This window comes from Toxorhynchites rutilus, chromosome 3, assembly GCF_029784135.1.
Source record: "Toxorhynchites rutilus septentrionalis strain SRP chromosome 3, ASM2978413v1, whole genome shotgun sequence".
Classification (NCBI taxonomy): Eukaryota; Metazoa; Arthropoda; class Insecta; order Diptera; family Culicidae; genus Toxorhynchites; species Toxorhynchites rutilus.
In genome coordinates this window covers 244,528,181-244,553,502 of record NC_073746.1, presented here as the reverse complement: position 1 = coordinate 244,553,502, position 25,322 = coordinate 244,528,181, and the positions used below count along the sequence as shown (strand labels likewise).

At 37.8% G+C, this 25,322-nt stretch overlaps 1 protein-coding gene and 1 pseudogene across 7 annotated transcripts in view; both read left to right on the top strand.

Moving 5' to 3' along the window:
* The window catches only part of LOC129775886 (ensconsin), a 335,888-nt gene that overhangs the window by 73,460 nt on the left and 237,106 nt on the right, over positions 1–25,322 (top strand). The gene's annotated exons all lie outside the window — the stretch shown is intronic.
* On the top strand, positions 3,376–3,453 carry LOC129780886 (U4 spliceosomal RNA; annotated as a pseudogene).

Below are 25,322 nucleotides of genomic sequence, written 5' to 3'. Positions count from 1 at the left end.
AAAACCTCTCTGGCTGACTTTGGCGGCTCGTCGTGATTTTCAGTGACTCGCCGTTCCAACCCATTGTGTGCACAAACTTTGCTAGTTCATGCGGGGTATTCGAGGAATGGTGAAAATAGGAAATACGATGACATCATAATCAGAACACGTAAACGTTGTGTTATGCTGCTCCACCGCTTGCGCGGTAGAGGACGAAGATGTTTTACGGGAGCTCGTAATGTAGTTGTGAAGAATGGGAAAGTTTTCTAATTCATCATTTGTGGTACTACGACAACCTGCGCCTACGGAAGGAACACGGTTGTTGATTCGAAATAGTGGTGGCGAGTGTTGCAGATAGTGTCACTTGACATGTGAAATCGCAAAATGGCCTACAGTGTGGCATGTTGCACCGCCTTGGTGGAACCAGAAGTTTTTTTTTCAACTTCATGACGTAGGACAACGTCCAGTCTTTCAAAACCGAGTTACATTCCAATGTTCAATTAATGGATGAATTTTTGATTCCAAATATACAAATTGATAGGAAATATCTCCAACCTTTTGACTCAAACTCAAACTGACTCAAACTCGAATTCGTACCCCACCATGCAGAACTTTTTTCACTACTTTTGAAAGTCGAGAAGAAGCTTCTTTCAGAATTCTATTTATCTAAATTATATACATGATTTTAAAGCTTTAACCTTCAGATTTTGGAATATTCAACGAACATTTTGTAAACATAGTGTGTGTAGATGTAATGCACAAAAATATCGGAAAGAAATAAAAAATCGATTTCTTGCCGTTTTTTTTTTTAAGTGGACTGACACAATTTGTTGCCAACTAAGTCAATATCAAATCTATTCAACCTTAACAACCAGCTTCCATTAACATGCAAATGCATCTTCAAATGCATTTTCCATCTTGGATTTGAAATTGCGAACAAAATTGCATCACAATTTCATTCTCAATACAACACACTATCGACCCTGTTAAGTAATTTCTAGCGCTCGCTGGTAAGAACAAGACTGTGTAATATAAATAAAAAATGCTTGGTTTTTACGATCTGGTCCTGTGAATAAATTGTCATTGGGCAGAGCTGAAATTGTAATATTTCCTCTCTCCACCGTGTCCTTTCGCACGTGGTGGCGTTTGACCTTCATATTTTCATTTCGAGCGACCGATCTACGTGCGAATGATTCGCAGTGTCTTTCTATCGACGGTGCGGCTAGGTAAGCACAAAAATGGGCAGAATAAATGTATGGAAAAATGGGAATCCTTCCAACTTTCATAAATTTAAATCATGACAAGGGTAATGTATAGCATATAAAACAATTCTTAGAGAATTTCCGATTCGATTCGTATACGAATCATCAAAATCTGTTCGCGGCAAAAATAGTCATTATCGTTGTTTCATAAAAACGTAACCTGTTTTCTGATTTGTCACTCTTACTCTGGAAAGTCGAAAAAATCGAAATATATTTGTTGCATTTTCGGGCGGCTTATACCTTCAGAAATGTCCAAAAAAATTTCGATATTTCATCTCGTTTAAATGTTACAGCAAAAAATATGGGGTCACCTCAAGGGAAGGGTCTTCCCTTAATATCTTAATATACCTTAATATGATAATTCGAAAGATAAAAGGTGTGTGAATCATATTTGTCACTTCTTGACCCAAAAACTTGTTTGAATAGCTCAAAAATTGTTTTGAAAGCAAACTGCTGAAATCTGGTTGCTGAAAAAAAAACTATAAATATAACTTGTAGAAAGCTTGTAAATGCTGCTTGAATCCGTCATTATTAGTCTGCGGTTGATGCATGTCGTCAGCTGGAATCAAAAGTATCATAAATATTATACTCGTCCTGACCTCAGTTTCTATTTGGCAACCGCGTTGAACTGACTTGCAAAATTTTTCGCCTCAGAATAATCGCTCAACGGATTTATGATTTTTTAAATGCAAATAAAAGGATTTTTTCCCTAATAAATATTTTATATGGTACCTCAAATGTCAACTTCTAGGCGAAAAGTTTAAAAATGTTTTTTTGTGGTGTCGAGACCTATGGAACCCTATATTAATCCCAGTGCTTCCCCCCTATCAGTATTTTGTAAGAAAATCTGTAGCATATCATTAAATAATGAAAAAGTACAAACGGTTTTCAAGTTATATTCGCAAGGAAAATTTATTTTATACTTGTATCTTGTATCAATAATTCAGGAAGGTCTGTATTTCGGTTATTGCTGTATGCTTTCATTAAATGAAGGACATGGCTTAATATTTAGAAAATTGACGAATTTTCAGATAACTCTTATTTTGAATTATTTACCCTAAGGGCAAAATAAAAAAAAACGCTTCTTTTTCCGAAAAGGAACAAATATACGAGGTTTTTCGGTAGACCTTTTCCATGGAATTGTTCATAAAACAATTTTCATATATAGAGAACGGTTAGTCTTGAAATAATTCATTTTAAGATTCCATAATTATGTCTCAAAAACAGCAATTTTTTAATGTCCTGAAATTTGGGAAATACTTAATTTTTATAAAACCTAAACGGTGTTACTGTAAGTGGAAAAATGGAAACAAAAGGCAATTGCTTGTATAGAAATGTCATTATTTTCGATGTAGTACTACGTCTTTCATTTCTATATTGGGGTGTAAGATCAAAGTTTCGAAAACGAAATCGTTACGCCGAAGCAACCAGATTTTGGGCGTTGAGCGTTCATGCCTCCTAAACAACTGAAGAAATAGTATAATAAACACTTTATTCGAAAGATAACGATAACGCGTTATATACTTGTTCTTTTTGATTCAAAAACTTGTTTCAATACCCTTAAAATTGCTTCCAAAACAAGCTATTGAAATCACACCAATCAGTATATAAGCGAGTGTCGCTCGAAAATCCACTCAGTTATGATTGCGCAACGATTGAGGTACGATCGCTGGAATGAATGGATGTTTCCCTAGCACAGACTTCAAAATCATGGATCGAGTACTTTTGTACTCGCTTGCGTTTTTGCAAATCGGAATGTGTTTTCCCAACACATATTCCGAAACCAAGAAGTTGGGAAAATCAGCATTGCAGATACATGCAAGTCGGCAGTACTTTTATACCCCCATACATTTTTACACTCCGGAATTCGTTCTGCTAACACGGTCTACAAATGCAACGCTTTGGCTCGGTTATTCAGGACTGCATTGAAAGATATCCCTTCATGTCGCCAGCTCACTGAACTTCTACGCATACCGTTCGATTATTAGGCAAAATGTTGATAACTATTTGTTGCGATAACTACTACCATAATGTGTGAATTGACCTAAATTAAGATTTGTTTGCAATTGAATTCGTAGATAGTTTCATTAATTCACTTGTTTAATCAATAATTTTATCAATACACACATAGAATAGCTCTGCGCAGCGGCGATATCGTACCCAATGAGGAACATCCGAGGTGCGATTATTGTTAATTGAAAAAAACACAAAGGATTAATAAGCCAACGGCAGTACTACGTCAACCCTGTATCATAGGTCCATCCATCCATAGTTTTTAAAGAAGAACTAAGTTATTTGTTAAGGTGCAGGGTATACGTAACGTTGTTATGAGATAATTTTTACTTTGATAACTATTTTTTACAATTCCTTCGTTCGTGAATGGTTTAAATTGACGAAAATTGGAAGCGTTTTCATTTTTTTATACATTTTTTCTGTGCTTCCCTAACCATGTAGTCAGTAACGAGTAACTAGTGTAGTGGTGAGGCACGATTCGTGCAGTCTAATCTCGCTTCAGCCAGCGAGCAACCAACAGCTTTTCTTGAGGCTATGAGCTAACTTAATACGTAGATTGCCTTTTCTAAAGGCTATGCAACTGTTAACTTTGTTTTACTAATTTACCTGTTTCAAAACTAGCGAAGAATGAATTTTGAAACGTCTTGCCTCTGAAATACTAAGTAGAAGAAGAAAGTACAATTTTAAATAACATTTATATTTATTTGTGCGTGAATTGCTCGCTTTATGCAAATACAGTGCTTGCTCTATAAAAACAGAGGAGAAAGAAAGTATTGTAATTTAAACTCCGCCTGATTGCAATCTTTGCAAAGGGCGAGATGTCACTTGTGACTCTATTTCAGTATGGCTCTAGTCAGTGAGCAATCAAGAGAATATGTTAAGATAGAGAGGTTCAACCCTTTGCGGTCGTTTGTCTGCTCTCAGCCATTACAGCAAGGAATCATACTGAATACTTTATTCAACGATGTAATAGTTTACATTTTTTTTCTAAACCAATTTTAATGTCTAGTGAACTTATTCACGAATCTATACGAAGTTTCTATGATTAATAGGTAACGGTACTCGGTATAAACAAAATATTATTAGCGTGGGAGAATAAGAGGATCTTTTTCAAGGAAAAAAAATTCCGACCGCAAATGGTTAATATATTGAGGAGATATTCTAGTCTCGAAATTTGAGCAAACAATCCCTCACATTATTTTTGCTACATTCGAAAATATACCCTTGGATAGATCTTTCGAAATTCCCGTCATTTACCAAGTTATAGCCATTTTTGTGATGCGGAATCTAATCTGTTACGAACTTGATTCATAACCTTAAACACTCTACATAGTAGTGAAAAACGTCTGTATGCCATCTACTGTTTTCAAGATGGCATACACGCTAACTCAAGTTGTATCTAACCAATTCTATTCAAATTTGATATGGATACACTTTTATACATGTCCCTGTCGCATGAGCCACAAAAAAAGGTTTTCAAATTTTACTATTGAAAAAGACGGGTGGGTAATGTCGGGGACATAACCGGAGTGACGTAGGACTATACAAAGGGGACAGCTTTTGTTAAATATATATTTTAAATGTATTGTTTTATTTTCTTCTCCTACGTGAATACCTACCTATCTACCTGAAAAATGGATTAGTTTACTGTTTACTCTTTATGAATATGTTGATGGTTATGAGAAGAACCTTTGGTGTTGTGTTTTTGTTATCACTCGATATTCCCATCTTGTTCGGTTAAACCTTCCTGTTTAGCTATTGCGTTTGCCACTCGCCACATCTTTCACAGTTCGAAAATTTCTTCCCATCCAGCTTGTGACATGTTGTTCAGTAAATTACATTTAATGCGACGTGCCGGAGAAACACTTTGCCACTCACTGAAACTAATTGTTGCCTTGATGAGCGCCGAACCGAAGCTGCTCTGTTCTTGATGCGGGTTTTCTGATTGTCGTGAGCAGCTTTGCAAGCCAACTCGAGCACTCCGGCGGCCGAGACTCTATAATCGCTGTTAGGTATACTGGTGCTCCGGCACCAATCCGTTCGGCCTAGTTACCCTTGCGGAGCAATCAGTGAATGCGATCAACAGGGAACTGGAGACCTGCACGGTTCGAGTGAGACTTTGTCTTTCCCTTAACTTGTCCTCCTTTGTTACGTCCACGATGCCGATGCCGTACAACCACACGGGTTTACGGTTTGAAAGAAAATAAGATATTTTTTTGGGGTCCGCGTGTTTTATACTCGAGCGGTACACACTCACAGGATAGAGACAAATCGGCAGACTCAGCCAAAGGGGCGAGTCCAACGAGACGAACGAATGACCGTTAAAAGGCAGCGATGGCAAAAAAATACATTCATTACGATTTGTTCGCTCGTTGGATTCACATACAGGCTAAAAAGGGTCCTTTTCAGGATCACAAAATTATCTTCAATCTAAAGAGTTTATTGTTTTGTTATCACTCGATATCCCCATCTTGTTCGGCTAAACCTTTCTGTTTAGCGATTTGTTGCCACTCGCCACAGCTTTCACAGTTGGAAAATTTCTTCCCATCCAGCTTTGTGACATGTTGTACAGTAAATTACATTCAATGCGACGTGCCGAAGCGCCACTCAGTATCGCATTGGAGGCGATTTTAACCTGTAATTGAACATTTGCGATGACAGTGGTACAGTGTCGACTTTCAATGTGGGGTCATAATTTGGATCTCTATGTTTACAAAAATGTCCAACTAAATAAGTCGCATTACATGTCCGTCCAATTAGCTAAATGTCGAACTAATTGTAAATTACTGTACTTTCAATCTGGAAACAATTTAAGAATGGGTGAAAATTGAATAATCAGGAAAGTCCCCAACTATCAATAAGCTCAGAACAACTGCCAAATTCACATACTCATCAGATCCTGGCAAACAAATGATGAAAAAATCAATTTGTGTTTTATTATTATTTTGCATAATGTTTTAGAAAGCATTGAACTGTATTTCCTAAACTCTTTTTTGGAAGGTTTAATGGCCCTGAAAAGCGCCTTGTTTTATGGAATGGTTCCAATTTAGAAAACTTAGTACTCGTGGTTTTGAAAAAAACCATTTCGAACGCCCTTGATGCCGCCTTGTTCTGGATTTGCCACCAAAACAGATTGTATAAAGAACAAACTTTTTTCTTCTGCTACCAGCTGCCGTTTTGCGATTGCGTTTGGCACTCGCTACTCGCTGCAACTGCCTGTTGTCTTGATGTCCACCGAACCGAATGTGTTCTGTTCCGAATGCGGGTTTTCTTATCGTCGCGAGCAGCTTTGCCAGCTAACTCGATCACTTCGGCGGCCGAAACTATATAACGCCGGCTAGGTGGACTGGTGCACTGGTACTAACGCGCTCGGCCTAGCTACCCTTGCGGGGAACTCCAGATCAACACGGTTCGAGCGGGATTTTGCCTTTCCCTTCACTTTTCCTCCTTTACCATGTCCAGACATGGCTGCTTGGGTTGGTTTGTTGATGTGTTGTGATGCGAACCGATGTGGTGTACGGTTTGAATGAGAATGATCGTTACGGCAGCGGAGCGGGGATTTTTAAGCTGACTGGCTGGCTCGAGAATTACGCATGTGTGAGACTGCGACCAATGTTTCGTTCATTTTTTTCTTTTTCCTTTCCAATCGTGCTTCATTATAATTCGCTGCTGCTCTGGTTGCCCGTTTTGGTCGGTACGATTTGAGGAGCACAAAATGGACCAATCAAAAATGGGCACATAGTGCATTTTGACAATGGTTGATAATTCACAATTATTCAATTATTTATCTCAAGAAAAATGAAATGTTATTCGTTATGATAGATGCGTAGATATATTTCCTATCAATTGATGCAAAAACCTTTGCGATCTATTGAGAAATGCTCGAGTTATAAGCGTTCCAAATCTTGCATTTTTTCCTACTTGTTCAGTGCCTAGATTTCCATTTCACCCCCTATATCTTCCGGTTAGACGTAGTCCTACGTCAAAAAATTGTTTTGACGTAGGATTACGTCTAAGCGTTCAATATAGGGGCCCATTTCAATATTTCGGTGTGAAAAAGTTTTCAGTTTTGGAACGCTAATAACTCCTCAAATAATGAATGGATTTTGGTTCCAAATACACACATTGATAGGAAATATCCTCAGCAATTGTTTATATGCTACACATTACGGTTTTTACTCATATCATAACTAACATCATAACTCATATAAAGTTCAAATTGATGAAAAATTGGAAGAAAGAATTCCCTACTTTCCCATACATTTTGTCTGCGCTCCCGCAGCAAACAGTTATTCATTACAAGCAACCACGGGTACGGGTGAAACGTGTGGTCAAGGTGAAGGAGGGGGACAAAAAGAGATTGTAAATGAAAATAGGTGGTCGCTACAACGTTAACTATATGGCTATAAAAAATGAGCGATGGTGGTGCTTGGCCACATTCTATCATCGGACGCCAAGCAGGAAAGACGCTATTTTGAGATTGATTTTCAGCATAAGAGATGTCGCTGCATTTACAGGCGATGTATGCGGTGCGATACCGCAAGAGTGCGAGACAGGAGTTTCTATGGGATGTGGAGCAGGAGAGCCTATCGAAGTGTGTTAAAAGTGGTGGAAGCTTCGCGCCGGGTGAAGGAGAGGCTAATCGCGCTCAATTTGATAGAATACTGGAGTTATTAAACGGTTTTATTTAGCTGTGATATATTTGAATGTTTGTAAGTAGCATGTTTGTCTATGGCGCTGTACAACATTAATTGAAATTTGATCCCTTTCCTGTTGACCGATTGATCTGAAATTTGGAACACACCTTTATCTCTGCAGTCATTATAAAACTGCGTATTTCATGATCTTGAAAATCCAAGATGGCGACCGCTACAAAATGGCGGATTACATATTCTCTCAAAGCCCCATCAATATGAGCTATCAAATAAAAGGGATTGACAAGGAGAACACAGTTGAAAAATGCAAATCCAAAATGGCCGCTGGGGTTTTATTTATTTCTGTAATTTTGTGCATGAAAAGTTGGTTATTCTGGGATCTGTGCTCCATGATATTCGAATAACGGACACCCCTTGGTGCAGTCCTACGTCTCTCCGGTCATGTCCCCGACATTACCCTCCCGTCTTTTTTTGTGTTTTAACGGCCTTCATTTTGTCTAGAAACATTTTTTGGTTTGTCCGAGGTCCGCTATGGTGGCGGTTATCGCATTAAAATATGCGTCTACTGTTTTATTGTCGCTGTATAGATCAACCGCGCCCAATGAACACTACACCGAGCGAGAGTATAAAAGATATCATTTGCAATTTTATTGTCAAGCTTTGGTCCTTTTAAAGGTTGTCAGCGAATTACGATAAATCTACGCAAACCATCAGCTCAGTCAATTATTAAATTCGTTTCTTCCTAAGATAATATCTGAACTGAGAAATAGGTGAATTGAATCAAATAATTTCGAGTTCTACGTTAACTACAACCAGGGCTCGCAAAGTCATATTCAACTGAGAATAGTTAGGGGACAATGAAGAAATTCGCTTTGGTATTCAATTGAAGCGACTCCCCCCAAAATGAATTTGTTCTCTTTCTCATGTATCACGTATTCATGTATCGATGTTAAAGTTCAACGTGGTTTGACATATACTACAGGTGAGCTAGATTTTTTAGTATCGTACACGAAAATTACTCACACATATAAAATAGCGTGCAATGTTGTGCTCAGAAACACTTACAAACTTGTGAATTTTGTTGATATAAACCCGTTTTTCTTTTTTTTTTAACAAAATTGAACTCAGAGACAAAGCGAACTAAAATTTTGTTTAGAATTTCTCTGCACGCTTTTCACTAACGGGTGTTAAATAAAAAATGAGAATTTTTTCAATACCTTTCAGTAACTCAAATAAAGAGCGTAAAATTTTCTTTCTCCAAGAAAATTGCTCTTTGGGCTCCCTAGAAACAGTAGGCGTGTTTGGTTTTGCTAGTTTGAATTTAGTCAAAGCAAAGATGGCGTCGAAACAGCACGTGCTCCGCGAACGCATTGTACAGTTCTACGAAACGCATTTCCAGTAAGGAAAAAAGTTCACGGTGACACATTTTAAGGAAGAAAATGTACCTGTCAGTACGGTATATCGTATCCTGGGTTCCCTGAACGTAGAGCGGAAGGTCGGAAGTGGTCGTCCGGTGACGATAATGACGAAGCAGAGGAAGACATCGTTAAAGAAGCAGTTTGACAACAAGGACGCAACCAGCCTGCGTGACGCCGGTCGGAAATATGGCTGCTCCCACGTATGGGAAGTACGTCTTCTGGCCGAACAAGGCGTCTTCCCATTACGCCAAGAAGACACTGGCGTATCTTGAGGAGAAAAAGATACCGTTCGTGCCGAAAGATCGTAACCCAACAAACTTGCCCCAGTGCCGCTCAATAGAGGATTTCTTTGACTCACTCAGTGCCCTAGTGTATAAAAACAATTGGAGGGCCAAGGACACGAAGCAACTGACTAGAAGAATCCGGAATTGTATCCGGAAAATGGCCGTAAGTGCCGTACAACGTTCTTGTGAGAGGATCGCGACAAAGTTGCGTCGAACAGCAGACCACGGCCCTTACTCAAACATTCACTGACATTTTTTTGAAGAAAATACATTATGTTATTAATAAAAAAATACTGAAATCGATGAAAAAAAAAAAATTCTGTGTGATTGAAAAAATTCTCATTTTTTATTTAACACCCGTTAATACTAACGCGAGGACCGTTTTAGCATACCTGGTAACTGACTAAGTTCGTTGGTTTGAGTTCACAGTGGGTAAAAAATGAAGCCGTTTGAAAAAGGTATAACTACTTATTTGTATCAAAAATCAAGTTTTCGATTCACTTTATATGAACGTTAAATAAAATTGTGTACGCGGGTAACGAGATTCGTATTAGGGGAGTAGTAGCGTGGATTGAAGTCAGGCTGAATGAAGAGGCAGATTTATATTTATTAGTCACGTTGATAATGGAAGAACAGATAGAAAGCTCTTACGCCTAAATGGCTACTGTGTAAATGTGTACCATATGCAACGGTATAGAAGGGGCCGAAAAATGGCAACTGTGCAATGTGCTAATTATAGATATGATAAACATGTGACATGTACACGATTAAAAATTCGGCTCTGTTATAGCTAAAATGCTAATGAGCCTAAAATAAACAAAAGGGATAAAAAAGGAGCTTTTCCTCAAGGATTCGCCTATAGAAAATAAAGTCGATTAGCATTGGCTTTGTGCAATGTAATGGTTACGAGAGAAAGTTGCGACAAATCTAACAAAACCAACGGCCTTTTCCAGGGCCAACTTTTTTTTTCTAAAGAGTTATTAAATTTCGTTAAAATTTCAATTTGGAATTGTATAAAGTTATTTCGTAATCCTACGTTACCAATATGGTCGTGTTTTGCATCATTATCCGATTAAAGAATTATTTAAGCATGCTTGAATAGTTTTTAGTTTCACAAAAAAATTATCTGAGGACACATTTCGATCAGACAAGGTTTTTACAAGTTGTGATTTTTTGAAGAAAAGTTCCTCAATTTTGGGTTCGCCCTATAAAAAAGCATCAATTAGTATTGGCTACGTGAAAATGAAGGATGTCATTTTGGATAGCCGTCATTGCATAGAGAAAGTCCTCTATATACCAAACTTAGCCTACCAACGGATAAACACTTCCAATATACATCGCATGGCATGGCGGAGGTTTCTGTCCGTTTTCAACCTCCTCACGGTTCTATCAGGTCAGATCGTATTGGTTTTATGACAAGTTGGAAAGGCAGAAGTCGCCACCACGACGTTGTCGCCTCATTCGTTCCGTGCAGCAGCAAATGGGATGGGTGTGAATAATTTCCAACACGATGTGTGGAATGCTCGAAATGTGTCAGGCAAAATTTCGTTTGTGTCTGCTGAGGAATAGTTGCTAACGCCGTTAGTGCTACATGCGTGAGCTTTGGGGTAAAATTTAATTCAGGCCAGGTCATCCTACATATACTAGAACATGAACATCTTAGATTTGTCACCCGAAGCTACAATCAAATCATGTAAAATGATGATGAATATTCCAATTAATTGATGATAATAATAACGCTATCAATATTGAATTGAGAAGGTAAAGTTTTCCAGTTGAAGTAGTTTTCGTGTGGTTTACTGACTGATTATCTGTTATGTTCACCAAGTGCAGTAAAGCTAGAACCAAATATCGATCAAGAGAGCGAGTAAAAACGTAACATGAACACATTCTATGAGAACAGTAGACAGCAGTCGCGAGCGAACATGTAAAACTATATTTTCACAAATGATCTCCCGCATTCCGAAAGCCATTAGGTAATTATGTAGTCGCATCATCTCTGAGTATGAGTAATCTGCTCTAAGCTGACATGTAGAGGAGATTCATTCAAATTTGCAGCGATGCGACAACTGACTGACTTGTCGACGACACAACAATAACAATAATAAACGACGCTCAGTCTTGTGACAATTTGTCACTCCAAGCGGATTAAGAAAATCAGCCCCCATCTCTTGTCCGGTCCGCACACACAAAGAGTCTCCCATCCTAACCGTTCTGCTTCAGTCGATCATATTCTCTTGGTTTGTGTTTTATTTGCATCGACAAGCTACAACTAGACCAAGCTTTTAGTTTGCGCTAATAATGACAATGCTTCAATGCTCCCATCTACCGGGGAAAGTCAATTATCGACCTTCTAATATCAATCGATAACTCTCTGCAGCTCTCGACGTTTCAAATTAACGGAAAACGCGTGTGATTCCTCCTTTGGTTTGTGTATGTGTAGCTTGGGCGTAGGTGCCCTAATTCAATTGCTGACATACCGATATTGTCGTCCCTCGCTGCGCAAATCCCACATATATAATTTGCTTACAGAACGAACTGTCTAATCTTACGCTGTGTTTTTCTACTTTTAGGTGAGTTACGATTGTTGTGCCCATTTGCTGGCGTCCGATATCTTATCGAATGTGGATAGAAAGAATGGATTGGAAAAAGAGACACTCCAGAAGAGCGTACGGAAATGAAAATCGATGGAAGCAGCTGGCGGCGTGCGAAAGTTGTGTCCGAAAAGTATATATTATTATCATATGTTGTGCGTAGCACACTAGACATTAAGTCCTCATTAATGGGTATTAGATTTCCGCGGAGATAATTAGTAATTAGAGTAGGGTTTCGTCGTGTGATCATTCCGCTAGATAGATATGCTGTTTACACAATACTGACGTGCGGATTCTTACACAATCGGGAACAACGTGTTGTTGAATAGGGACATTTAACATAATTGAGGAATTCAATGAAAAAGAGGCGATGCTGATGCCGATGTACCTTTTTGCAAAGAAAAAAAGTTAGAGACTTAAACTAGGAAACAAGGTTTACAGGCGATGATCGTCGAATTTCAAATTTAAAAAAATATCCGTACAAACTAGTTGAAACGAATACTTTCTGTTGATTAAGCAGATAAAAAAGGATAATTAATCATAATCATGCCGTGAATTGTATCCATTGTAATATGTTTTTAAGATAAAGTTTTTTTTTGTCATCTAGAAGACCCAAGCTTAGGGATATTTGAAAAGGCAATTCTGAATTACCATAAGTTAATATAAATTCATACTCAATAGTTTTCTGGCTCAAAATATAGATAGCACTGTCGGCAGACTCATATGATTTATAAAGAGTACTAACAGGATACCTGTCAAAATAATCTTAAAATTACGCTCGATTCTCAAGACACAGTAAATCATTTTATAACCTTTGCAGTAGAATTCCGATTATCTGCGAAATAGAGTGTTGAGGTGACCTCAGAATACGAAAATCGCAGATAACACAATAAATGACTAAAATGAAAACTATGTTCTATCGATACAAAAATCATTGAACTATCCATCTGTAAAGTCGTGTAAACCAGTACCCAATGCACAATGGTCCAGGAGATGCATTTAAGTGGAAATTAGCATTTAAGAGCTTGACAGTCATTCTCTAGACAAAAACTGTCTTAGACAAAGCTGTTACTCATGATATAGCGCTCGTTTTTATGTTGTCAAAAATAGGGTGCCCAAAATTATCGATGAAAAAAAATCTAACTTTCTTATCTTTAAAGATAAAAGTAAACATAGTTCGACAATGTTGTGGCTCCAATTATTTGAGACATCTTTGTACAACAAAGTTTTTCTCTATCTCTTGAAATAACCGATATAGCGCCTTTTTTCTATGTTACGTTAGGGTCACCATGAAAAAATTGATTATTGATGGGTTTTCATCCAAAAATTCATGATTTCAATTTTAATTTACTCAAACACAAAAAATAACATTGTTTTGAAAATCACATATTATATAGAGTGAAATCTGTTCTTTCAAATTCCGTCAACAAACACTTTTGCGTTTGCCCCAGAAAAAATGACAAACAAATGAAAAGAGCATGTTTTTTGGGAAGAAATATCAATAACTTTGAGTAAAGTTGAGATATTGACAAGTTCTGCACCGAAAAATGTTTGTATTAGTAAGCTCTAAAAGTCTTTTGAAGTTAGTTTGCATGTAAAATTGTAAATGTAAAAGTTAGAGCAAAAAAACAGTTTTTTCATGGTGACCCTAACGTAACTTAGAAAAAAGGCGCTATATCGGTTATTTCAAGAGATAGAGAAAAACTTTTTTCTACAAAGATATCTCAAATAATTGGAGCTGCAACATTGTCGAACTATGTTTACCTCTATATATAAAGATAAGAAAGTTAGATTTTTTATTTCATCGAAAATTTTGGTCACCCTATTTTTGACAACATAAAAACGAGCGCTCTATCATGAGTAACAACTTTGTATAAGACAATTTTTGTCTAGAGAACAAATTTAAGTGATAATTTGCATCTAGAGCTCGACAGTTGTTATCTGGACAAAAACTGACTTCGACAAAGTTATTAGATACTTTCATATTGTCATTACCATATTGTTAAAAATAGGTTGATCAACATTTTAGGCAAAAAAAAATCTAACTTCCTCATCTTCATAAGATAGAGTTGAACATAGTGCGACAATGTTGTATTATGTATGATAGAGTGCCAATGAAAATGGCCATCTCGAATTTTCAAAGCGGACTTGATTAAAAATGTTGATTCCCATGAAAAACTACCCTATGCAAAATATCAGCTCAATCGAGCTTCATTCACTAGTGTCGCACAGCGGTCAAAGTTTGAGTTTTTTGAAAACCGAAAAATCACCCAAGGGGAGTGAAGGAAATCGGAGTTTTCGAAATTTTCGTGTCATGAAATTGATGTCAAATGTCTTCAAATTGCATGAAACGTCTAGATCTACTGTTATCTCGAATTTTTTTTGTCAAAAATCGACGCTCTAAACGTAAAACGTAAATGTCGACGTTTCATGCAATTCTAAGACATTTGGCATCAATTTTTTTTTGAAAACCCCGATTTCCTTTACTCCCCCCTAAAGTGATTTTTCGATTTCCAATAAACTTAAAGTTTGAAATCTGCGACAATAGTAAACGAAGTCCGTAAGAACCAATATTTTGCAGAGGTTATTTTATCGTGCAAATCAACATTTCGCAAGGAGTCCCGTATGAAAAATCGATATGACGATTTTCATTGGCACCCTAAACCATACGTTTTGCCTCGTATTCCGAGAAAAAGTCCCAGAGTGTCGATTTTTGACAAAACAATTTTTTCGAGATGACAGTAGATCTCGACGTTTCATGCAATTTGAAGACATTTGACATCAAATTTTTTTTTCGAAAACTCCGATTTCCTTTACCCTTTGGGTGATTTTTCGGTTTTCAAAAAACTTAAACTTTGACCGCTGTACGACACTAGTAAATGAAGTCCGATTAAGCTGATATTTTGCATAGGGTAGTTTTTCATGTGAATCAATATTTTTAGTCGAGTTCGCTTTGCAAATTCGAATTCCTTGAATATGAGTATTCGAATTCACTTTTTGACATTCTAATGTATGTATCAGTCCTAGAAAAAAGTTAATGAAGATGGTCGAGTTTCGAGCGACATAGCATGCCATAACTATTTCGCAAATAGTGACGTCAGTCGTTGTGTTTATCATTGATTGCTCACCGCATCCATGTAAAAATGCTATTTTGAGGAAGAAATTTATCAATTAAAAACGTACATTTTTGCAGAGCTCCCGCTGAATATGAGGCTAATGTAATAGCGTGGAGTGAAATATTTGTAAAATCACGTCGAAAAAGACGGATAAAAGTGATATTTCCATGTGCCATTTTCACTCCCCCACGTTCATAGAAACAAACGAAGTTTCATTATATTACTGTTATGAAGTTGATGTTTCGAATGCTCTCAGTGTTGGTGTATGTTGTGAGATAATAATCGCCAATTAATCAAAATTTCACCGAACATGTTACTGCTTTCGAGAGCTAAGCATACGACTGTTCTCTGGACATTTTTACCACATGAATAATCGAAATAAGCCACGATATAATTGTCGTCTGTTAAAAAACAATCAGTTGAATGATTCCATGAGAATTTTGGTTCAAATTATCATACAACCGTGAGTACTTTAAACATTGTTTTGTTACTTCCATATACATTCCATGTTGAATGCAAACAATTACGACATGATATTTTGCTCGCCAATACAGATACACTTCGCCTACTGCTCCACCTCTATATGTACCTCATTGTGTATGGACAATGATTACCTCTATCTATAAAGCACGCGAGTATAGGAAGGTTAACCTAATATTTAAAAAATAGCCAAATGTTCAAACCAAAATACCTATAATTGTGGAATTTTTTTCTGATCGTTATTCGATAGTTTTGAATTGCAATGAACCGGGCAAACGTAATGCGCCAGTCATACATATGCCGTCCGACGCTCGCTAAAGCTCGGTTGGACCTAACTAAAGGATCGTATCCTATGTTTCAAACTAAACTAATCAGTGGAACACAGGTTTGTTTGCGAGAAACCGCCGACTCGGATCGCATCATCTCGACGTCTCGATCCCTTTTATTTTTATTTAAAACCAAAATCAAAACAAATAATTTATCATGAAAACCACGCTTTTCCAGTTAGGAATTTATATCCATGATGTTTTTCCCGCGTCACAATATTTCTAACCTACTTGTGACATTACTCTTTTTTCTGTGCGGTTATTTCTGTTCCTCTTATTTTCTTTCCGATTCTTCGAACCTCTCATGTTCTTCATCACTCAAATCAAAATCGGTGCTTCTAAATCGTTTAAACCTCTTTTCACACAAGAGATTACCCATGGATCATATTCTTTGTAAAATTCGATGATTAATTGATTACGATCAGCTTAATTTTCTTTAGAGAACACATAATGCAAAAGAATTTACCATGGAATCATACTCGTACACCTGAATACTGAATAATCCTGATAATGAGTAAAATCAGTTCAATATAACGTGGAAGAATTGCTCATTTGTCGAAAATGAGTAACTTCTCGAATTAATTATTTTTTGCATTTAGTAGCTAAAGTATTTAGTACAAAATTAATAAACGTGAATATGCACAGCTCATGTTCAAAGAAAAAAAAAATTACATTTTCCTGACATTTGAAAGACATTTATGTTTTGATTTTCTTATGGAGCAATTCAACGCCAAAACAGCTGATTTTGACGCGACTCTACGTTTTTAAAAGGTTGTACATTTGGTACAAACTAGCTAAATTCGCAACTTTCAATCTCATATCACAACTATGATTTCATTTATTTATTCATATCAACGAGTAACAATTATAGCCCTAATGATGACTAAACTAAACTAAATTAGACTAAATTACACTTATGATAACATACATAGGGTAGACAGGTGAGGGTAGACAGCGCCCCTGGCAAACTGTGAAAATGGCGCCCCTAATATACCACTTTTTTTCAAATTTATCAGTATAATTACACTTAGGTACGGGATGAAGCAACTACCTCATGATGGATGTCTTTTTACTCAATTGAAAGATGAAATATAATTCGGGAAAAAAAATTGCCTTTGAAAATTTTTCGATTTTTGCGCCCCAAAGGGTCACACTACGCCTCAAAGGGCACACTACGCCCCAAAGGGCACACTACCCCTCTGTATACATATATATTGAGAGAGAAAAAAAATAGTTACTAATAGCAGTGTCTGTAATTGCGGAAGTGTAACGTTTCTTGAGTAATACACGAGACAACCCGAAATCGAAGAAACAACTGCATCGGTTGAACTCACGACACATGCTCGATAAAGGCTCTTTGTAGCCATAGTTTGTACGAGAAAACGGTATTCGTAGAAAATTATGAGACCGTAGGTTTCTACTTTGTATGTTGAAGCTGATTTGCTGCAGAAGCTCGGAACAATCAATGTGACCCAATATCTGATCTGATATAAAACAAGTTTTAGCAATTTTACGGCGAACATCTAATGTGTCTTATCTACTAAGTTTGAAGCGGTGTTCATAGCAGAGAGACTATGAGGATTACTCCATGGTAGATGGCGCAAGGAGAACCGTAAGAACTTGCGCTGGACAGCCTCCACACGTAAAATGCTATTTTGGTAGTATGGTGGCATAGTTAACCCTCAATTAAGAACTGTTGGAGTGCACGAAGAACACTAAGCTGAGTGGCAGGCAAAGCTGCTTAGTACTATGTACTTCTGATATATTACGTAATGCAAAAAGTATTTGAAAATATCATCTATTTCCCTCCATAACGTATTTTTTTATTCCTTATATATTAATAATACTTATTCGACCGGTACTATTATATATTTACGCTTATACTTAATTTTGGTAAAAAGAGAAGAAAACGATAACCCGTTGACACGCAGAGATTATTCGCGTTTAGTAGAATGGCATATTTTCTTCATGACGAGTCGAGGATATAGAGAGATTGTGTTAAGAACCTTAGAGGCATATGAGTGAAGCCACCGGACCAATTCATTTTTGTTCCCTTTGCACTACCAGTAGTTATATAGCGACAGAGTAAAGAAAAAAAAATCATTGAAGACCTGACTTGAAGATATGAGGCTGACATATTTTGTGACTTGAGAAAATCAAATAATTATTCACAGATTTTTTTTGTGACTTATGGTGATCGTGTACTATCGTTAAACGAAGTTTAAAGATTAATCAGTTTATGAGGGGTAACGAAGTGTTTAGGTCACAATAAGCTAAGATCTGGAGGGCTCCAGAAACAAATAACAATCAGGATTGGGCGATTTAGTGGGTGGTGTATTTATTCGATAACCAGTTCAATGCGGCTGTCAATTTCTTATTAATAAGCTAGACTCTGTTTTCATCATAACAAAATAAACAAAACATATTTGACAAAGCCGCATACCAATAAACAAAATGTTATATGTAGGGGAAAAGGGGGGGAATTTGGACCACCTAAGCAAATCGCCTAATATTTCCAAACCAATACGGTCTAAATAAAAAATGTCACATTGTATACTAAGCTACACTTGTTTCCTCTCGATCAATAATGTTTAATCATCTTATCAAGCTTTAAACTACCAAATATATCATAAAATAAAAGAGATGATTTGGACATTAAAATTTGATGTGGGGTGATTTGGTCCAGTGTGTGTTTTATCGAAAAAAATATACTTATGTTTATGTAAAATATTTTGGCATAATGTTACAATCAGTAACAGTGTTCTGGGATCGATACCAGGTGTCTTGACCAGATTCCAGACTAGAAAATTTGGATTGAAACCATCTCGAATTCTGCATGGATTTTTTCACTGTTGTTCGAGCATTTTCAAACACTTTCGATGCTTGATCAAAGAAAATCCGTTCATGATAGCCTGCGTTGCTCTTTCAAGCTCCTCCTTCTTCCAACGTTGTCTGCCCATCCTCTTTTTGTAATTCAGCGGCATCTGGAATCAATTAGACCAAAGAAAAACCTCAAATCTGTAGGACCAATTCACCCCACAGAAACGTGTCCATGTCACCCCACACAAAATGCAAAAATTAAAATTCAATTAATTTCATTTATTGTTATCAAACTTACAGTTTTGTTGCATCAAATTGTTCCTCTTCTGTAGACGAACAGAACTTTACTGCACAATACACGAAAAGTTTATTTAATCAGCGGTTAAAACCTTAAAACCACGATCGGAAAACTCACAGTTTTTGACAATCAAAGTGCTTGCTGTGTTCATGCTACCATTTCCTTCCACCTGTCGAATGTTACCAAAGTTTTTTTTTCACATTAGTTACATACGGTTCAACAATAAAAGAAGATGACATTATAAAAAATCCAGATTGAGCCGTACTTTTTTAGATAATGGGGTGGTCCAAATCACCCCGTGTTACCCTAAATATTGGAAGTTGGATGTATTTCTCATATTCCAACGTATTTTTCAGACATTTCCCCACGATGATGTTTACGATGTGAAGTCAGAAATCAAAATATACTATATAGGGGAGATTCAGGCTTTTGGAAAAGATTGAAGATTTTCCGGGGACAAAGTTGGCAAAATAAAATTATTCTGTGGCGTTCACGCAATGTTTTGCAGCATTGTTATATTGCTCGATGAGTCAGTTGGTACTTCCACTCCAGTAGGTAGGTTTTTTGTGCGATTAGTTACTTCTGAGCATTCAAAATCCTTGTCCGAAAAAACGTTTTTTGAGAATGGATAGCAACCCGCCCTTTTGAATCCAGCTAGAATATTACTCGGAGTGAAAGAAGCATTATAAGCCGGTGCAACTATACCTGCAAGATCGTGTATTGAGATAGTTTTTCCAGCATTGTTCAATAGCCAATCGTTCTGGAAAACTGAAAGCTTTTGCTTGGAAGGGCCATAACTGAAACATCCAGCGGCTGTAAGCGATGTGTGCAATGAGGTGGGAAGGATACAAGAATTATGCCATTTTCTTGGCAATATTTAATTGTTGCCAATGTGCAATGACTTTTGTGATTGTCGAGCAATACCAAAATTGGTTCACTTACGCTGCTTTTCGCAACATTTTTTAAATGTTCTAGAACATTGAGAAACAGTTTTCCCGTCATCCAGCCTCTGGTTGGGCAATTGTCAAAGCCAATAGACCAAGTTGGACCATCTGTGAGCATAGAATCATGAAAACGTGCTATTTCCAACAGCATTCACAATTGCACACATGGTAATAAGCTGTTCTCTTTCAGCGGAAACATTTTGCCCAATTTGCTTTTGTCCACGAGATGCTATAACCTTTGGGGATCTAACCAAAGTTGTGATACCGGTCTCGTCGAGATAGTAAATTCGATCCAGAGTAAATGTTGCTTTCTGTAATACTTTTTTCAAGTTATTTTGGAACTCAGTCAAATTATGACGATTGAAACTGGTGGCTCGTGACAAACTCGTGTTTTCTAGGTTGCACAACGAAAGAGCTTTATGCCGATTCATGAAGTTCTTCATCCACTCCATTCCGGCAAGTTGAATCACCTTAGCATACTTGAAGGCCAACGTTTGTGCTTGCCGGTACGTCAATCCATAATTCATCTGGGAGCTTTTAATCAAATATTTCTCTAACAAATTTTCTTCCACATTTGTAAAAATTTGTTGAGAAGAGTATTTGGGCGTGAAGCTTACTGATTTTAGCGACTTCTCGTTTTTATGATTTTTCAGAAGACTGACCAAGGTGCTTCTTTCAATTCCACATGTATCAGCAGCTTGTCTGAAAGACATTGTCCCGTTCGAAACTAGTTCAATAGCTTTTTTCATCTCATCTTCATTGATGCTGGCTCTATCGGTTATCTTTTTGTAGTTCCGAACCATCATTGGACCTGGGAATCAGACTAAATTGATACTCGTTAGTAAACAACGATCAAACACATATTATATAAGGTATTAAATTGTGTCCGAATGTGCCCCGTGAACGACGTTCGAATGTGCCCCACCATAATCCGAAGGCAAATCCTAATTTAACATCTTTGTTTCCCCGTGGTATGCAGTTTTTATAATTTCATATTAGTTACCAACTGAGGTGGTGTACTCAAATTTCTAAATCGTTCACAGAGGAATTGGTGAAATACCCACCACTTCAAGCTTAAAAGTTTAGAAACGTGTACGAAAAATGGCACTGTGTTAGTAATAAACGACCAGGAGCTGTCAAACTATATGCCTGCTGTTGTTGGAAGGGCTGCCAACTTACTTATATTTTTGATTTGGTTGAAAATTGTACCACTTATTTTTTAAAAGCTTGTCCGAAACTTCCTCCGTCCGTAACTACCCCCCTCTCCCCTACTATGTTTCACAAGTTTCGCCTCAAGATCAACCAGAAGATTTAAATCAATCAGCTAGCAACGAGACCCTCTGCATTGCTGGTACATTGGATCACAGATATATTTGTTACATTACTATCATTATGAAATATTTCTATTAAACAAAACACAACATGGTATGCATAAAAACACACTTCCGGCAACGCCCAGTAAACAACAATGTTTGCGGGTGATGCAACAATACGCAAGCATTCTCTAACAGACGGCATGTAAATCGACGTGGAGCATGACTGATTCGCAGTGCTATATAAACATTATGCCTCGTAACTCTTTATTGATTACGTGGGTGGGAAAGCACAGAATTGCACAGATCATTGAAAATGGGAATGCTTCCTTCTTTTACCAATTTGAACCACTAACGGATTGGGGAATTGTCAAAATCCATCCACAGTAAAAAAAGTTGTTAACGTTGAAATAATTTCATTAAATCGTGACATGTTTTCAAATTTGTCACTGAAAGACATAGCTGTACATCAAGACAAATTTTAATTTCTGGAAGTCAAAGAAGCAATCGGAGTTTCTTTCAACCTATCCGCCTTAATCCCAGTTCCCGTACTACTTTACTCCCTAATCATTGGGCTTCTTTGGTCAGCAGTTTTCAACTAGACGAACTACATCTTACGCTGCAGAACCGTCGAAGAAAATTATTAAGCGAGATCGGTATTTATATGTTACCTATGCTGCATTTCACTCAGATGGATATTTAATCGTACATGTTGTGCTCGAGGAGAGCTGTAAATAACACTTTTCCCTGTGTCCGGACTGTGTGAAACTTCTTCGAACACTTTCTCGAGTTCGTGAGGCGGCTCAACGTGATTAAGATATCTAAGTTATTGCCGCGGGAGAACTTAATTACACACCGCTTATCTTTCTCCTGCTTGAGTAGTTTGAGTAATCTGAAGCGCACAGAAAATGTCATGTCAAATTTGTCAAATTCGTTTATAGCCTATTGAATTTAATGTGTGTGGCTTTAATAATTTTTTCTTCATGAAGAATCATCATTCTGAACCGATAATTCAAACGATCAAACGTTCAAACGATCTTCATCCCCATCCCGAATGGTAGAAACAACCGGCTAGGTGTGATTTCTTGTTTTCACTTTATTGAATTAAAGGGTGTGTCACATCAAATTGCATCACGGAAAAAACGCTGTAGAGATTTAATTTTTAGGAATTATATCTTCAGCTTTCGCTTATAATCAGACAAGAGTGTATAGATCACGTTGGCCATGCTTCACTGTCAATTTTTCGTAAATTTGGAAAAATGTCGTCGAACGAAAAAGAGCGTCGTGAATTAATCCTGTGCACTCATTTCGAGAATCCGGAGTTGTCACATCGGGACATCGGTAAGATGCTGGGAATCGTCCAATCCACGGTCAGCAGAGTACTAAAACGATACTTCGAGTACCTAACCATCGACCGGAAGGTGAAGAACGGCAAAAATGGATGCTCCGTCAGTGAAAAAGATCACAAGCGCGTAGTTTAGCAGTTTAGACGTGATCCGAGAAGTTTGGTCCGGGATGTCGCCAATAAGCTGAATTTGTCAAGTTCATTCGTGCAGCGGACCAAGCAGCGGGAGGGCCTGCGTACATACAAGGTTCAGAAGGCTCCTAACCGCGAGGAAAGGCAAAACATGGTGGGGAAGACGCGAGCCCGGAAGCTGTACACCGAAATGCTGACGAAGCCGCATTGCCTGGTAATGGACGACGAAACCTACGTCAAAGCGGACTTTCGTCAGCTGCCGGGCCTGTTGTTCTTCTCCGCAGAGGACAAATCCAGCGTTCCGGAGGAGATTCGCCAGCAGAAACTATCCAAGTTTGCCAAAAAGTACATGGTGTGGCAAGCGATCTGCTCTTGCGGAAAGCGGAGCGCCCCCTTCGTGATGACCGGCACGGTAAACGGGCAGGTTTACCTTAAGGAGTGCCTACAGAAGCGCTTACTACCACTATTGAAGCAGCACGAGGGCCCGACCATCTTCTGGCCGGATCTCGCTTCGTGTCACTATTCAAAGGACGTGTTGGAGTGGTACAAAGCCAACGGGGTCACCTTCGTGTCAAAGGAAATGAACCCGCCCAACGCGCCGGAGCTTCGCCCAATAGAGAAATATTGGGCGATTATGAAGCGACCCTCCGGAAGAACCCAAAAGTTGTCAAATCGGAGGCGGACTTCAAGAGAAAATGGATTTCTGTTCAAAAAAAACTACAACCTGACGTTGTACAGAACCTTCTGGACGGGGTAAAGAGGAAGGTGCGAGCATACGGGCTTGGGCTCGAAGTATGAATAAAAAGAAAATGCCAAAAGTTGTTTAATAGTTTTTATTTTACTGTCTAAAATTTTCAAAAGGATCGGTCTACTGGGCGAATTTTTACAGCGTTTTTTCCGTGATGCAATTTGATGTGACACACCCTTTAGCACTAAACGGGCAGCAATCTCGGAAGTGTCTTGATTATTGATTGGTCCGCTTGAATTTATTGGCGGCGGCTCTCCGGAGTCTAGCGTATCTTCACCGCGTCCGTCGTGCTGTTGTCTCGAGCGTTTGTGAAATACAACACCGGAAGGAATTGAAGCGGTCTGTGCGGATTTTAACACGTCGTTTACCGTGTGTGTCAAAGTTCCGCACCTGGGGAATTGAAATTGATGAAAGTAAAAGTTCCGTCATATATGGGTTTTGTATGTGGAAGAACCGCCGCCACCGCGTGCAGCCTCGAGCCGATTGCCGTTGACGTGTGTTTGGAAGGCGCCAACCGCATAAGCCGGAAAATCGAGATGACGGTTATTAATATTCACGATACCGTGGTGTTGTAATGCGTTTACGAAATACACATTTATTGCGCGCTGGACAATCGTGGAAGCGCTGTCAAGACGAGGGGTGGAATGAATCGGATTCGATACACTCTTTGGACGAAATAAAATAAATATAAATACAAACTAAATAAAATAATATTTAATTGATGAATCAAATGTTCACTGTTCTAGAAATCCGTGTTGAAACGAGTTAATATTTTGATTGTTCTCAATTATTTCGGAGATTTTTCACCTTCCGAATCTTTTATCTTGATTTCATTTGAAGTTAGCTAACTGTGAAAGTATCCGACGGATTCTCAGGCTATTGATCAATTTTTCAGGACGTATGGGATTCAAATTTGAAACACAGGTGCATGTTTATCAGAATTGGCTGATAGTCTAGTCCAGCGCAATACATATTCAGCGCAATGATTGATTGTGCATAATCGCGAGTTCTTTGTGCGTAACTCATTTTTGTCGAAGTGCTCCACTACTCGTAACATCCAACAATATTCATACAGTGCAGTGCATTATCGGAAACCCCACTGGTCGTGAGGCTATTGATGAGGATGTTTGTGCTAGAAGGTCCTCGACAATGAAAACGCAAAAAAAACTCGATAAAATCAGAAAATTTCTCCATCGAAAAACACTATATAAAATTTGCTAAAATAAGTGATGTCCGGTAATCGAACGTTTATTGCTCAAATAACAATCGATGCGAAAGATTGATCTGCCCCGTTATGTATCTAAAATTGGAGTGTAACCCCCAAGACCAACGACAGTATTTAGTATTCTCTAAAAAATACTTTGATTTTTTTTTCATAAAATGATACATTCTCATAATAAATCCAATCTCTATTTTTCGAAAAAAAAACAGATTTTGTTTTTTCTTCACATTTCTGAAGTTGTAACACTAGAGCTACCGGCAGTTGTTATATACCTATTTCTACCAAACCGGTAATTTTTGGTGTGATATTTAGTTGTCAAAAAAATAATAATTAAAAAAAAATTACAGAGAATAAAATATATTTCATTTTAATA